The 16485-nt window shown below is 46.4% G+C and overlaps 1 protein-coding gene across 12 annotated transcripts in view; it reads left to right on the plus strand.

Annotated features, from left to right (window-relative positions):
• Positions 1-16485, plus strand: part of ZHX3 (zinc fingers and homeoboxes 3) — a 147581-nt gene that overhangs the window by 14163 nt on the left and 116933 nt on the right. For 2 of the 12 annotated variants that reach the window (XR_009535841.1, XR_009535846.1), the window contains exon 1: positions 6146-6284. The exons of 7 other annotated variants lie outside the window; for them this stretch is intronic. The gene's annotated coding sequence lies outside the window, so the exon portion shown is untranslated. Of the gene's footprint in view, positions 1-5727; positions 5849-6145; positions 6285-16485 lie in introns of those variants that run through there. 3 more of the 12 variants (XR_009535842.1, XR_009535850.1, XR_009535849.1) reach the window with 3 other exon arrangements.

The following is a 16485-nucleotide window of genomic DNA, read 5'->3' on the forward strand; positions in this document are numbered from 1 at the left end:
TTTAAAAAAAGAAAAAAATTTGTAAAAATTCTAAAGCCATAGAAAATCAGACTGGATATATATTTTTTTCTTTTGCGGTACGCGGGCCTCTTACTGTTGTGGCCTCTCCCGTTGTGGAGCACAGGCTCCGGACACGCAGGCTCAGCGGCCATGGCTCATGGGCCTAGCCGCTCCGCGGCATGTGCGATCCTCCTGGACCAGGGCACGAACCCATGTTCCCTGCATCGGCAGGCGTACTCTCAACCACTGTGCCACCAGGGAAGCCCTGGATGTATATTTTTAAAATTAATTAATTAATTTATTTTTGGCTGTGTTGGGTCTTCGTTGCTGTGCTTTTCTTCGTTGCTGTGGGCTGTTCTCTAGTTGCGGGGGGGGGCTACCCTTCACTGCGGTGCACTTCTCTTGTTGCGAGCATGGACTCTAGGCACGCAGGCTTCAGTAGTTGTGGTACACAGGCTCCGTATTTGTGGCTTGTGGGCTCTAGAGCACAGGCTCAGTAGTTCTGGCTCACGGGCTTAGTTGCTCCATGGCTTCAGTAGTTGTGGTACACAGGCTCCGTATTTGTGGCTTGTGGGCTCTAGAGCACAGGCTCAGTAGTTCTGGCTCACGGGCTTAGTTGCTCCATGGCATGTGGGATCTTCCCAGACGAGGGCTCAAACCCATGTTCCCTGCATTGGCAGGCAGATTCTTAACCACTGCACCACCAGGGAAGTCCTGATATGATATGGTGTTTGTCTTTCTCTTTCTGACTTACACCACTTAGTATGATAATCTCTAGTTGCATCCATTTTGGTGCCAATGGCTTTATTTCGTTCTTTTTTTATGACTGAGTAGTATTTCATTGTATATACGTATCACATCTTCTTTATCCATTCGTCTGTCGATGGACATTTAGGTTGTTTCCATGTCTTGGCTATTGTGAATACTGCTGCTATGAACATAGGGGTGCATGTATCTTTTTGAATTATAGTTTTGTCTGATTATATGCCCAGGAGTGGGATTGCTGGATCATATGGTAATTCTATTTTTAGTTTTCTGAGGAACCTCCATACTGTTTTCCACAGTGGCTGCACCAACTTACATTAGAGGGCAGCATGTTGAATCTTGGTTCTGTGGTCCAATGTGGGAAAACGAGGAAGGCAGGCTGGGCCAGACTAGGGCTAGGGAAACAGAACCAGCCACAGATATGGGCTGTCCTGACTGAGGTGGTATAAGGCACAGGGTCTAGAAGGTAGAAGAGGGGAGGGGAGAAGCCAGGACTGTAGAGAAGCTGCGAATGTGACTGGGGATGACTCTGTAGTCCAAGGCCTCTGTTCACCTGGGCCAGAAGCAAGTTCTCTTCCCTGGTCCTGGGCAGCTTGGCTGGCCAGTGTCTCCTCCAGGCCAACCAGTGCCCATTTGTATAACCTGGGCTGAATCTGGACACCCAGGACAACTTAATTATTTTTCTCCATGCATCCATTCTGAGCCCTCCATTCTGATCTGCACCCAGCACGCTGTCCCTACACCTTTACTGAAGGGCTCTTAGGGTACAACTCAACTTATTACCACTACCTTCAAGGCCCTGCATGATCTGGCCACTGTCCGCCTCTCCAGCCTGATCTCCTCCCATTATCTGCCTCATTGTCTGTGCGCCTTCTCCCTCTTTGTTTAAATCACCATGTACCCTTGACAGCCACAGGGCCTATGCACGTGCTGTTCCCTCTACAGGGAGCACTCTTCTTTCCCATATTTTCCTAGTGTTATGGACTAAACATATGTGTACCCAAAAAATTCATATGTTGAAGCCCTAACTTCCAGTGTGGCTATATTTGGAGTAAGGAAGTCATTAAAGTTAAATGAGGTCATGAGAGTGAGCCGCTGATCCCATAGGATTAGTGTCCTTATAAAAAGAGATACCAGAAAGTTTACTCTTCTTCTCTCCCCACGCACACATATGAGGACACAGTGAGAAAGCAGCCATGTGCAAGCCAGGAAGAGAGTCTTCACCAAAACTGAATTGGCTGGAAGCTTGATCTTGGACTTCCAGCCTCAAGAATTGTGAGAATATTAATTTCTGCTGTTTAAGCCACCTGGTCTATGGTATTTTGTTATGGCAGCCCAAGCACACCAATACATCCAGTTTAACCCCTATTTTCCCCTTTAGATCTCACACCAACTATTTCCCTAAACATCTTTGACCCAAAGCCTCCTATTTCTGGGTCTCATGGTACCATGCACCATGTAAGATTTATGTTTTTGATTATTTGACCAATATCTGCCCGACATACTAGACTGTAAATTCCATGATGGTCTTTGGTTTTATTCAAGGCCGCATACCCAGAGCCTAACACACAGCCAGGTACATAGTAGGTGCACAATACATATTTACTGGGAACAAGAGTGGTGGTGGGGGGGACAGACAGTGCCTTGAGCTGGGAGGCTTTTATGGACCTTCGAGTTCATCTCTGGTCTAGCAGCATCCCTCTAGCACTCTCTACTGACAAAGCCAAACACTGTGCCACTGACAAAAAAGAAATGTTGACAGAATTCAACTCCAGTATCACAAAGCAAGGCAAGGAAGGGTGGATTTAGAGCAGAGAGGCAATAAGTTGGCATAACTGGATTCAGAACTTTTCTTAAGAAGACTAATGGGACTTCCTTTTTAACTTTTGAGTTCTCATCACGCATCAGACACCATGGTAACAGCAACATGTGGATTATCTCACTCAAGTCTCACAACATTAGGGGGTTAAGTCAGTTTACTCAAGCTCACACAGCAAGTAAGTGGGGAAGACAGGATTCAAACTCAGGAGTTCTGGATTTAAATCCTACTTACTTACATACTATATTAAACTAACTGCCTCCGGGATTCTTTCACTCCAGACTTTATAAAGGCAACATAAGGATTCATAGAGAGTGATATGACCCTCGCTCTGAAATGAACTATGTACTGTTGATTAAGCTAAGGGGTCTGTCACTGTCCTGGTCCTACAGAATAGAGGTCGGGTTGTCATTCTATTTTATCAACTATACTTCTGGCAGTTTCTTTTCTGCTTGAGAAAGCTCCTCAGAATGTGAGTGAGTGCAGGTGACATTATTATACGGATCACCTCAAATTCGTTTAAAATGTTTTTTAAAGGAAAATGATTTGCCTCCCTGGATAAACATTATTTGCCACATACCTCCCAACACTGGTATCAAGTGCATGCTGTTTCCTCTGCCTGGTGTCCTCTTCTCATCTACTCTTTAGACCCTGCCCCACTGTCACCTCCTCTGGGAAGTCTTTCCATGCTCTCCTATGTAGTACGAATGATGTCCTTCTCTCTGCTTCCGAAAGCAGTTGACACATACATCTAGTGTTACATATCTTCTTCCAGAATTCTTTCTTTCCATGTCTGGCTCCTCTGAAATACTGAGTTCTTAGTGGTTGGGAGAGTGCGTTGTTTATCTCTGTATCCCACAGTGCTGGATCAGAATAGATGCTCGAAAAAGTTTGTTGAATAAATGAAATTTTAAACGGGAGTAACATATCCTATATACAGCTGTTCCTCAGTATCTGTGGGGGGTTGTTTCCAGGATCTGCTGCAGATACCAACATCCATGGATGCTCAAGCCCCATAGTTGGCCCTCGGTACCCCTGCTTCCACATCCTCGGATTCAACCAACCATGGATCGTGTAATACAGTGGTATGTCTTTATTGAAAAAATCCATGACATGTGCAGTTCAAACCTGTGTTGTTCAAGGGTCAACTGTATATATACTTACTCATTCAAAAAATATTTATTGAACAGCTAAGAACATCAGGCCATATTCCAGATGCTGCAGGTGGATAACACAAAGTTCCTGCTCTCAGAACATTACAGATGCTATTGAGCTCATAAGGGCTACGAGGAAAAGTAAAGCAAGATGATGGGAGAGAATGATGGGGCTTGGGACTTGATGTTTTAGGAGAGTGTTCTGGGAATGTCTTTCTGGGAAGGTGACTTCTGAATAGAAATTTGGATTAAGGGCATATGTGTTTCTGATATCTTGGGGGAAGAAACACTCAGTGCAAAGGTCCTGGGGTAGGAGTGAGCCTGCACATTCCAGGAGCAAGAAGGAGGCTAGTGTGACTGGAAAGTAGTTAAGGGGTTGAGTGGACAGAGATGCAGTTAGAGAGGTGGGGGAGTGTAAGGAGGGGGGAGGGGGAGATCAAATAGGATCTTGGAGGCCCTTGAAAAAAATTTTTTGGTTTTTGCTCTGTCTGAGATGGGAAGCCATTGGAGGCTTTAGAGGAGGGAAATAGGTTTAGGACTTAGGATTTAAAAGAATCTCTCTGGCTGCTTGAGAACAAGTTCTATGAGAGCAGAGTGGAATCAAGGAGAGCAGTTTGGAAGTTATTGCAATATTCCAGGACAGAGAAGATGAGGGCTCAAATGAGGGTATTTTAAAAGTAGAGCTGACAGACTTTGCTACTGGATTACATGTGGGATATAATAGGAAGAGAGGAGTCAAGGATGACTTAAAGGTTTGGTGGAAGCCACTGGAAGGATGGAATTGACCTTAACTGAGGTGGGGAAGACTTTGAAAGGTGCAAGTTCCACAGTTTGGCTTTGGACGTGTCAAGTTGGACATATTGCTCAGCGCTTGTTTATGTTCACTGGTTTTCAGGATCTGAAGGTTATGATGCAACCTGAAGTTAAAGTCAGTGTTGTTTATTGAACACCAGGCACTGTGCAGAAAGCTGCACGTGTGCTGTTATTTAATCCTTTCAGTCATTCCTATTGGCTTCATTACTGATATTTTCATTGCTCTTTCATGGATGAGAGATTAAATTGCATATCCAAAGTCACTCAGCCAATTATTAATCTGCTAGTATAATGCAGACGCAGGATTTCAACCTACGTATGTCAGACTAGAGATGCTAAAGGTGGGGACCACTTTCTGGGCATATTTGCTACAGACATGGACTCCATAACAAAAAAGGTGCCTGGAACTTGTGACAAAAACTCAGAAAAGGGTCACCCTCACCTCAGGCGTTACAGGTTCCACAATAGAAGCTGTGAAAAAAGAGCATTATTGTACCTGAGGGGGCTAACTGATGCTTGAAAGTTCTCAAGTACCTGAAGACTTAATGTTAAGAAAGCAGTCATCGGAAGTCGTCGTTGTTGTTAAGAAACAGAAGAGATAAAAAATTGCGGTGCTGTGCTAGTGGGATAAAAGAAAAACCAAATCCCAGGCGATGCTCGTTGGGAAACACGGGAGTGGGAGCAGAGGGGCCGGGAAAGGGCCAGGGTCCCTGCCCTGCCTGCATCTTTTTGAAAGTACAGCCTGCCGTGGCTTTCCTCAGGTGGTCCTCTAGAAGGACCAGGATACGGAGTACAAAAGCCGGGAACCTCCAGAACCGCAGCATCCGCCCCCGGTCCCCTCCTTCTCCGCCCCCTTCAGCCTCCACGCGGGGAGAAGCGGGAGCGGCGCCCGCGCATGCGCCCGGGGTAAGGTCCGCTTTCTGCGACGTCAGGGGGCTTGCGCCCGCACGAAAGCCCCGCCCCCCCGGGCGCCAGAGGCGACCTGGGCGGGGGGCCTCGGGCCACGCCCCCAGCCGAGCCGAGCGGGGCCGAGCGGAACCGAGCGCCTCCGAGTGCGGCCGAGCCGAGCCGAGCGGCCCGGAGTCGGTTGGTGCAGCTGCGTCCCCGCCGCCCAGTAGTCCGCGGCTCCGGCGTCGCCGCCGCCGCCGCCGCCAGCGCCGCCGCCGCCGCCGCCACCGCCTCCACCTCCGTGGGGCCTGCGCCGGCCGGCAGGCCGGCCGCCCGCCCGCCGGGAGGGAGGCCCGGAGCGCGGGGAGAGCAGCCCGGCCGCGGGCGCCTCCGCCGCTGCCGCTGCCAGGTGAGCGCTCGCCGCGGCCCGCCGGCCCCGTGTGCCCCCGCGACTGTCAGTCCCCGTGTGTGTGTGTGTGTGTGTGTGTGTCTCTTCCTGTCAGCCCCCTGTGTCTGCGCGAGCTCCTCCCACCACACCTGGCCCCCGGCCCTGCCCGCAGTGTCCGCCACCCCCTCCCGCCGGCTGCCCCGGGTCTTTCTGTCAGCCGCCAGCACCCCCTGGCTGGGACGCTCCGCCCCTTCCCCCCGAAGCCCCTCCCTCCGCCCCATCTGTCAGCACCCCCCCCCCCCGACCTCGCTGCTGGCTCGGGCACCCTGGAGGCGTGAGGGTGCCGCCGCCGCCGCTCCCGGGGGTCCGAGTAGCCCCCGCGGGCCACACGGCTGCAACGAGGGGGTTGTGGCGGGGCAGTGGGGGTGTCCGCAGATGCCCGCCGGACCATGTGAGGGTGCGTGTCCCCGTGTGCGCCGGCTGTGAGCACCAAGTGTGCGCCCGAGCGCCGGGAGGGGAGCGCGGGGGGCGGCCTGACCAACGTGGGGCGGAGATGCCGGGCGGCCGAGAGCCGCTTGCTCCAAGTCCCTCGGGCCGGCTGCGTCCTGCGGGGATGGGGGCAACCCCAGGCTCTGGTCCGCTCGGCCAGGGAGGCAGCTGAGCAGGGACTCGAGCCACTCTGGGTGCAGTAGACTTCTCCATCCTGGGACCGGTGTTTGCCCTCGAGAAGGCAGCGAAGCTGGGCTCTGGCTCCCCGGATGCCGCAGGTGGCATGTGAGCAGAGTTTGGGGGCTTGCTAAACCTTCCCAGTTTGGGATTTCCATTCAGAGAAGCCTGTCGGAAGTGATTGAGGAGTGGGTGGGATGAGGAGCTTAGGTGGAAAGTGTTTTGAGAGCTTGAGTCATTTTGAGTTGCGTGGTTTGCATTTCTGAGCAGTGATTGCCCTGGGCTTTTGCCCTGCGAGAAAATGTTATGTGGTGGGGCGGGGGGAGGGGGGTGTAGAGGAGGAGGGAGGGCACACTCCTTTCCGTCTCTATCTGTGTCATGTGGACGTATAGTATGTTTATTCATGAGACCTCCACACATCCTCAATTTTAAGAAGAATTACAGTAGTTTCCATTTATACATGCTCTTGTATGCTGTTATCTTAATGTTCTTTATTTGCAGTAACTTCGTATTGCATATTTCAAAACTAAGAGAAAATGCGTCCTAAAACAATTGGTATTTTGCCGGATAATTCTCAACCACGGGGAAAGAGCCAAAAGCGCACTTCATTAGCTGGAACAACTTATTCGGGCTTAATTTGTTTCTAAGAGACATACAGTGGAAAAATCCAGAAGCGGCATAGTAGTAGCTAAGAGTGTTAGGAAATTAATGAAAAGGGCCCTTCTGTTGCTGCCTTGGAAAGATGGTATCAAAGTTGCTGTAGAGGACAGAGCTGCTATGTAATGATAAACATATTAACCAAGTTGGTTTTGTGACCTTGATACATTGCGTGGCGCTTGATTTGTACAGTGCTTCCTAACAGGAAAACATTGCATGGGAAGCAGGGTAATTTGGGGAGAAAATGGTCCCCATTTTTTTTTTTTGTCATATTTAACTAAGATTTCAGACTAGGGCAGTCTCATGTGGGAGTGGGTTTTTTTCTTTTCTAAGATAACATCAAAAATTACAAAAATAACTCATATTTAAGGCAGAAAACTAGGGGAAAAAAAACACCTAAGAAAAGCATAAGAAAAAAACCCACCATCCCACAAACCATAGTAAACCATAGTTTGGTATTTATCCCGTTAGTCTTTTGTTCCCATATGTATTTTTTTTTCTTCCAGAAATGCTGCTTTACCATAAGATTGTTTTATTGTCTGCTTTTTTACACTTATAAATAGATTGTGAGAGGTATGTCTTGTTTTAATAAGAACTTGTTCCTTTTTTGAGCCTTTTAAAAAGATTAGGTCCTTTGCTTAGAGAGCTCCAACAGCGTCACATCTTAAAGTAAAATCTGAAGTCCTTGCTTTGGTCTACAAGGCTACCTCTGTGTCCTCACTTCCAGCCTTGCCAGACAGATCTTTTTGCTATTCCTTAAAAACTTCAAGCATGCGCCAGCCTCCTCGCCTTTGCATTTGCTATTGCGTCGGCTTGGAACTCTGTTCCCTGGACACCATGATTCTTCTTCCCTCAGGCTCTGCTCCAGTGTAACCTTTTAAGGCCTTTCCCTGACCACTCTGTGGAGGATACACCCCATTCCCCTGTCCTCCTTAACCAACCTTACTTTTCTTCATGGCACTTACCACACTTGGCAAATACCTATTTATTTGTTGGTTTATTGTCTCTTTCCCTCGATTAATCTGGAAGTGTGAGGCTTTTTTCACTGGTGTATCTTCAAGGGCCCAGAGAGGACCTGACCCATTTTGGTGCTTAATATTTGTTGAATGAATGAATGCTTATTACCCATCCATGCATGTAACCTTCCTGGTAGCCTCCTAGGCTTTTATTTTATTTATTTATTTATTTATTAACATCTTTTTTGGAGTATAATTGCTTTACAATGGTGTGTTAGTTTCTGCTGTCTAACAAAGTGAATCAGCTATACATATACATGTATCCCCATATCCCCTCCCTCTTGCGTCTCCCTCCCACCCTCCCTAACCCACCCCTCTAGGTGGTCACACAGCACTGAGCTGATCTCCCTGTGCTATGTGGCTGCTTCCCACTAGCTATCTATTTTACATTTGGTAGTGTGTATATGTCCATGCTACTCTCTCACTTCGTCCCAGCTTACCCTGCCCCCTCCCCGTGTTCTCAAATCCATTCTTTATGTCTGTGTCTTTATTCCTGTCCTGCCTGTAGGTTCATCAGAACCATTTATTTTTTTCCTCCTAGGCTTTTAGATTGCTACATCATGAAGTGGGATAACAATCCTTTAAAAGTCAGGATAGTCCTCTCCTTTACATATCTGAGGAGAAGAATTTTACAAAGTGAGGCTTATGATCTTAAAAAGAATTACAATCTTGATTTAACTTGAACAGTTGAGGGAAGGAACAGTTTTGGCAAATGTTACTGACTCTCCTTCTTATGCATTATACCTTGTGTTACATTGGAAAACTTTGAAACGTATAAAGTATCTCAGTTGTGTTTACTGCTATGATTTCAGTCTGGTAGTTCGTAGTGATAGTATTAGCCTCAAGAGGATAGTGAGTTTTCTGTGTCAGTAGATACCCAGAGATATAATTACAGCTTTAATGCATTTTCATTTGAGGAGTAGCTGTTATATTTACTTATTTTCCTGGCAGTTTTATCCTTTTCAATTCCCTGGTTATCAGTTTTTGGATGGCCTAGCAGGTAACTTAAGTTTTTTTTTTTTTAAACATTTTAAAATAAATCCTTGATCTCTTGAGCATTTTACAACTCTCACGTGACTCTTGAACTGTTTGAAAGTACCAGCTTCATCTTTCAGGATGAAATGACATCTGTAATAGAACATATAATTGAATTTTCATTATAAGGAAGGGAAAAATTGTATATTGGGGTAGAATTTTTACAGAGAGAATATAGTGTGAGTGTAAGCTTTCTAAAAGCTTATATTTCAAGTAGGCAATCTTTAATTTCAGTGAGTTTTTGAAAAGAATCCTTGCTTTTTGCTCTAAAGGAAAAGAATTCCTTTGAACACAATCCAAACCTTCAAAATCTTTTTTCTTATGCCTCAAACATATGAGAACTTGGGGAAAAAAATCCTAAATGAAAAATTTTATTCTTTTAAGGCCTAAAGGGAGTGTGTTAATTAATTTTTCTTTGTTCCACGGGCATTTATCAAGCACATAGTCGGGGCAGTTCTGTGTGGTTTTGTATGGGCTACATTACCACATTTCGTTTTAGATTACCAACCTGATTTGGTATTACTTCTTCTCTTTTCTCGCTTGGCTCCCTCCCTTCTCTCATCATAGTCTCTTCCTAAGTGATCTCATCCATTCCCAGGGCTTGATTACCCTCTGGATGCAGATGACTACCTCAGTAACACCTCCCGCCTGGACCCTTCTTTGGTTCTAGACTTACATTTTTTTTTTGTTTTTGTTTTTTTTGTTTTGCGGTACGCGGGCCTCTCACTGTTGTGGCCTCTCCCGTTGCGGAGCACAGGCTCAGCGGCCATGGCCCACGCACCCAGCAGCTCCGCGGCACGTGGGATCTTCCCGGACAGGGGCACGAACCCGTGTCCCCTGCATTGGCAGGCAGACTCTCAACCACTGCGCCACCAGGGAAGCCCTAGACTTTACATTTTTACGTACCGCCCCCCTTCTCTCTCTCCTGGCAGCCTCACAGTGATCCCAAACTTCACGTGTCCAAAATCGATTGCTCAATCTCCCCCTCAAACTTCCAAATTTGTATTCCTCATTCTTGACCCCTCTCCCCTCTCTCATCCAGCTTTCCCCTGCCCTGAGCCTTCCCTGTCTCAATGTCATTACTGTCCATTCATCGTTTCGCCAGAGACCTGAAAGTTGACCTGGATTTTTCCCGATTCCTCACCCTACTTCCAGTCCGTCAGCGTGGCCTGTCGGCCTAGCTTCCAGGTACTTCAGATCCTCCCTTCCCTCCGTCCTCCTAATCCAGCCACCGTCTTCTCTCAGCTGGATGACTGTTCCTGCCTGTCACCTGGTCTCCCAGCATCCACTCCTGCCTTCGCTAACCCGTTCTCCTGCCAGCAGCCAGTGAGCCTACCAGTCCCTGTCACCCTGCTCATCCCCTGCCCACTTCGAGGCTCCCTACCGCCCTCAGACCCACGTGCACACTTACTCAGGTGCCGGCCTCTGTCTCCTCTCTGCTCCGCTTCTCACTCGCTGCGCTCCTGTCAGGTGGGAGCATCATCGGTTCCTCTCAATGCCAAGTTCTTCTCCTCTTCTGTACAGCCCTTCCCTCTGTCCGACACTGTTCCCCCGACTCTTCTTGTGGAAGGTCCTTCTCCAACATCTGGGCTCAGCAAAAATGTCCCTCCTCAGAGGAGCCTCTTCCCTGATCACCCCTTTACAGTAGCTTCCTCCCCATTGTCCCCCTCTCAGTACCTGTTCATTTCCTGCTAGCACTTCACTAAAATTCCAAGTATTTCATTCATATGTTTGTTTCCTTCTTTATTGTCTACTCCAGTAGACTGCAAGACCAAGAGGGCAGGGACAGCCTTGGCCTGTTTATGGTCCAGTCTGGGCACTGTGCTCTGCCTAGACTCCACCAGCTGCAGGTCCCCAGTACCTTCTGAATGATAAGAATTATTATAACAGTTAACCTTTCTTGAGACTATGTGCCAGGTCCGTGGCTAAGTGTGTTCGTGCATTATCTCTAAATCTCTGGGAGAACCTACTAAGGTGGTGATGGTTATTATATTACCATTATATTATTATATTACCATCATTATATTATTATATTACCATCATTATTATATTATCATTTGGGGGGTTTTTTGTTTTGAGAAAATTGAGCTTAGAGAAGTAACTTTTAAAATATGGCAGCTAAGAAAGTGGCGGAGCTAGAATTTGGATCTGTATGATCTGACTGTAGAATTCATTGCTTCCCTTTGATTCACTGCTGCCTTCTGATATGAATGTAGGAATGAGTGAATGAATGTGGAATATGCGGTGATATTAATATTGGGTGGTTCCTCATGTTTGTGTTTCTGAGCATATATTGGAGTATTAAAAAAAATGCTTGGGTTAGGGTGGTGCATTTCCTGGGAAGTTTCTGTTGATAACCACTGTGCCAAAGAACAGAGATGAGTTTGTGTTTGGGCTCTGTGTTTTACTTTTACCTTTGCCACTTTCTAGCTGCAAGCTCTTGGGCAAATTCCTTAACATGTCTAAGTCTGTTTTTTTCAGCTGGAAATGGAGAAAAATAATAGTTCTTATCTCACAGGGTCATTGTGAGTAGCATAATTATACGCAAAAAACAGTCAATGTTAGCTATCAATATTAATATTATAAGGAGGAAAAAAAAGTTGGGAAAAGACTTTTAGCCCCATCAATAAACTAGAGTTTGGTTAAGAGTGAAAAACAGAAACCATAACTAACAGTAGTGTTTCAGTGACTCTGGTTTTGAGTTTATAAAAATTATCAGGCAATTAACTATTTGGCTTGGGATTCATAATCATTCTATTGATGTAGGCAACTTTATGTTTGTATTTAAACTTGTTCAATGCTTGTAGGTAAGATAGTTTTGTTTTCTTCTTTTTCTTTTTAAACTCCTCCCAATCTTAAAAAGATTCTCAGGGTAGAGGGATCCTTTGAGAGGCTGGCTATTTTTTTTCCCCATTCACCACCGTTACAGCTTACTTCAGTTATGATTATCACCAGGGAGTTTACTTCAAATAACCAAGCAAACAGTAGGCCCAGCACAGGCATGGATGGGCTTGGCAGCCCTTATGATGGAATATCTGGGCACAGTTGCATTTTCTGGTGGGATGACTTAAGAGCAAGTGCCAGTCTGATGACTTCCATCATCTTTGTGAAATAGAGGGTGAGGTTGTCCTCTAAGAGTAAGAGGGAAGAGGTCAGAGGAAAAACAAGGAGATTTGACGTACAGCTGAGGTCAGGAAGAGGAAGAGTGAACTTGGGGCAACGTCCATGACCTCTCGGCAGTATGCAGGGCTCTGTTGAGGTAAGAGACCGTGGATTGATCAGGGCGCCAGGAGCATTCAGCTGCCTGGGTTTAGGAGCAAAGAAGACATATAGCTGGACTGAGCCAGGGTTGAATTTTGCTGGGGGTGAGCAGCGGAAGGACAGTGGAGCAGAGGAACTGAGGGTGTTGAGCAGGGAGTGATTAACACGAGCAGTAAGGGGGTCTCTGCTGCACGTGGATGAGAAAAGGACCAGAGGTGTGGATGAAATCAAGCAGTGGATGTATTGGAGCGATGGAGTAATAGGAGGATGTGGTTAGAGAGTGACATGTGAGTGGAAGATTTCAGAGTTGGAGCAATTAATTACTGGACATGACAGGCACCTGGGTTTTGCCACAGAAATAAGTGGCTGAAGTGAAGCGAACTCAGTGAAGAAGGTCAAGTAACTGAGGCTCGAGTGTTGTTTGGGTCATCCATGTGGTTATCCAAGCCATCAAAAGGGTGGCGGGACATTTGGGGTGGAGAGAAGGAAGGCGTGCCAAATCTTCAGTGAATGACATACTGGCAATGAGAAGAGGTGTGATGACCAGCCTGCAGGAGCCGCAGAGGATCAGGGCATTGGCAGAGCAGTGACCTGGAAGCTTTGTGGGTTGCAAGGTCTCTTTGGAAGAAGTTGGCCTTGGCCCAGGTTCATTATGCTTCTGAAGGAGTCCCAATTCTAGGTGGGCAGCATGGATGGCATATAGATTTGTGTTTCTAAACCTGGTCATGGAAATCATCTGAGCGTCTGTGTTAAAAACACAGATTCCAGGGCTCCACCCCAGGCCCACTGAATTAGAATTTCTAGGACAGGAGTCTGAGAATGTGCATTTTAACACTCCGCCCTCCACACACACACCTGGTAGTCCTTTATAATTAGGCAGGTTTGGGAAATGTGCCTGTAGTGGGTAAGAACACGGGGTCTGGAGGCCGACTGCCGGAGTCTGAAGTGAGGCTGGTGAGAGAGAGCCTTAGCCGGTGACTCTTAATAGCTTGCCTTTCCAGGTCTAGCTGATACCAGATGCACTGAATTAAGAGACCCTCCATTAGAGGCAAACCCCCTGACGAAAGCAGGAAGAGACAGCTGGTGATGACAGAGACAAAAACTCTCCACAAAATAATTCAAAGTACAGCAGTTTGGGGACATTCATAGAGGAAACAGTCTTGTTTGCCTCTGTGGTCTCCGAATACATTAATTAATCATAATTGCTATCCTGTTCAGCAGGAATAGGTCAAATTATGGTTTGGTTAGTTCAGAAAGCTTGAGAAGGAAGTAATGCGATTGAATTTAGAAAGCTTTCTGTTCTAATCTTGCATGTTTTAGTGCTTCAGTTATCAGTACAATTAACTTATGTGATGCAGTCCTGTCTCTGAAGATACTGGATTAAAAAACCCTTTACTCAATGACAAGGCAAAGACAAGAGCAGTTATTATCCCTGAGGGGCTGCGAACATGCCTAGATACTTAATATCATGATACCAGCAACCCTACCACCCCATTCTCCCTATTTTTTTTTTTTTTTTTTTGCGGTACGCGGGCCTCTCACTGTTGTGGCCTCTCCCGTTGCAGAGCACAGGCTCCTGACGCGCAGGCTCAGCGGCCATGGCTCATGGGCCCAGACGCTCCGCGGCATGTGGGATCTTCCCGGACTGAGGCACGAACCCGTGTCCCCTGCATCGGCAGGTGGACTCTCAACCACTGCGCCACCAGGGAAGCCCTCCCTATTTTTATGAAGAAAATTCTGTTTGTTTCCATGACAAGGAAAAGGAATCCTGCAAGAGAATAGCTGCTGGGGAGGGAACTTGGAGTTCACCATCCTGGGCTGACCACTTAGAATCCCTTGTTGCTGGTGAGGAGGGTTTGAGTTGAGTGTTTGGAATATTAAACTATACTTACCACCTGTTTTGTCATGCCCAAACACTAAAGCTTTGGGAAAACAATGTTGTTACCCTGCTAGAAGTGGTTGCTTTGGACCTTGAGCCTGAAACTTTAATTGCTCGATCGTGTGCTCTGTTCCTTATTTCCAAACTGAGGAGTCTGGCTTTCAGACTGGTGAACTGGATGTCAAACATGGCATAGCATCTTGGCTATATTCCTGTCACTTATCACGTCCTTCCATTCGCTGTCTCATCTCCCTGCTGAACTGCAGACAGCCATTCGAATGCACATCTTGAGACCAGTGGAGGTTTAGCAATGCCAGCTCCACCAGAGCTTTCTGTTTGCAAGTTGAGATTAACTAATTCCCTTTTAGGAAAAAAACCCAAACAAACAGGAATTTAGAGTATTTTTACCTTGTAGAAAAACACTTTCTCTAAAGCTGAGAAATACTGACAGAGGCCAAAGAGGATTTTAATGATACTAACATATTCTCTAATGTCACACTTCCCTGCCCTCCAGACCTCGGGAACCCTGGAAGGCTCTGCTGTGTTATGGTGCCCTTTACAACGTCTGAATCACTAAGAGTATTTCAGTTTGTGAAGTGTTTGTAGGCCTGCCTTGAACTAGGCACCTTGGTATTAAAAAGAAGGTCTCTGGTCTCCAGGAACTTTTTTTTTTTTTAAGTTAGACAAGGTGCATTTAAATCTCTAACCTCAAGCAGACCATGCAGTGAGCTGCAAAGGAGGTATAATCAAAATGTGGGATCACAGCAAAAGAGAGGTTATTTCTGGTGGTGGGTAGAGGTGGCAAGAGGGGGTTGGAGGATGCTTTCGGGGAATGTTTGTAATCAGACTGGATCTTGAAAGTTGGATAGAATTTTGAACTATTTTTTATATTCTTTGTTTACTAAGGCATCATTTATTTTAGCAAGCCTATAGAAATATTTCGGTGCTTAATGGATTAGTGTTCAGTTATCTAAATGACTCACTCATTCAGAATGCCTCACGCCTTAATTATTTTGGATAACTTGTCTCTGTAAGTAAGATATGAAGTATTAAGGAATGTATGATGGGGAAGTGCTTTTATGGAAGCCCTTAAAGGTGATCTTGGAATCACAGTGGATATCTCAAATCCCTGAAGAAATGGAAATACAGTGCTGTGGTGGTGACTAGACAATCTGAATGACAATGGAAGGCATATGTTTGGATGTGTGGTTTAGGAACTGGGGGAAGATGGAGCTGTAAGTGATACTGGTGAGAACTTCATAGGAAAGGAATCGTCTGCCGGGTTAGGAGGCCTCTTGAACACCATAATAAACTGAAGGCGGCCAGCTTCTTCTTGTTCTTCCTTGCTCTAGCATGGCTGAGCACGTGGGGTTTTACAGGAAGGCTGTGAAGCCATGCCCAGAATTTTTCTTCCTGCTCCAAGCCTCTGTGTTCCTTGTTGCTGGGCTTGTCCTGCCTCAGACCTGCATCTTCGTGCCACAGATTCTGTCGTGTTGATGTGTGTCCTTCTGGGTGAATCCACACTCCTTTAGCAAGCCCATTTCTTGCCGTGGTAAGTTAGCGACAGCTGGACCATTGTACCAGCCTTGCAAATGGTTATATTATGCCAGAGACCTTGCAGTTTTTTCTTTCCCACGAGAAGACTCTAGTTTCAATCTCCCTCTTGCTCCATCAAGCCAACACTTAATTTTCTAGAAAGCTGAAAAACATACAACTTGCTACCTTTTGTGCTGAAATGGGGCCCTGGCTCAGAATTCTGATCCCTTTGGGAATCAACACATACAGTTTTGAAAAGATAGTACTTTTTGCTTATTCCTGATAATGCCAATAGCATTTTAAAAGCCAAGATATTTGGCAATGCTATATGTCCCAAACTACCATGCAGGTGACTAAAGCAACTCTAAGAAAATGAATTCAGTTGCTCACCAGTAATGTACTTTTTATGTGTCTACTGTGTGTCAGGTACTGTGCTAGACACTGTTGGGAGCAAGTCAGACGTGGTCTCCCTCTGGCCTCATATCACTGACAGTCTGGCAGCTCCATGGCCAGGAAGCCACCATAGCTTTGTAGTGTAACGGTAGGCGGAGGTGGAAAGGCCTGGTGTCTAGTCCTGCTTTTGCCTTTTATCAATTACATGACGTTAG

The sequence above is a fragment of the Lagenorhynchus albirostris genome, chromosome 15 (genome assembly GCF_949774975.1).
Source record: "Lagenorhynchus albirostris chromosome 15, mLagAlb1.1, whole genome shotgun sequence".
Taxonomy (NCBI): Eukaryota; Metazoa; Chordata; class Mammalia; order Artiodactyla; family Delphinidae; genus Lagenorhynchus; species Lagenorhynchus albirostris.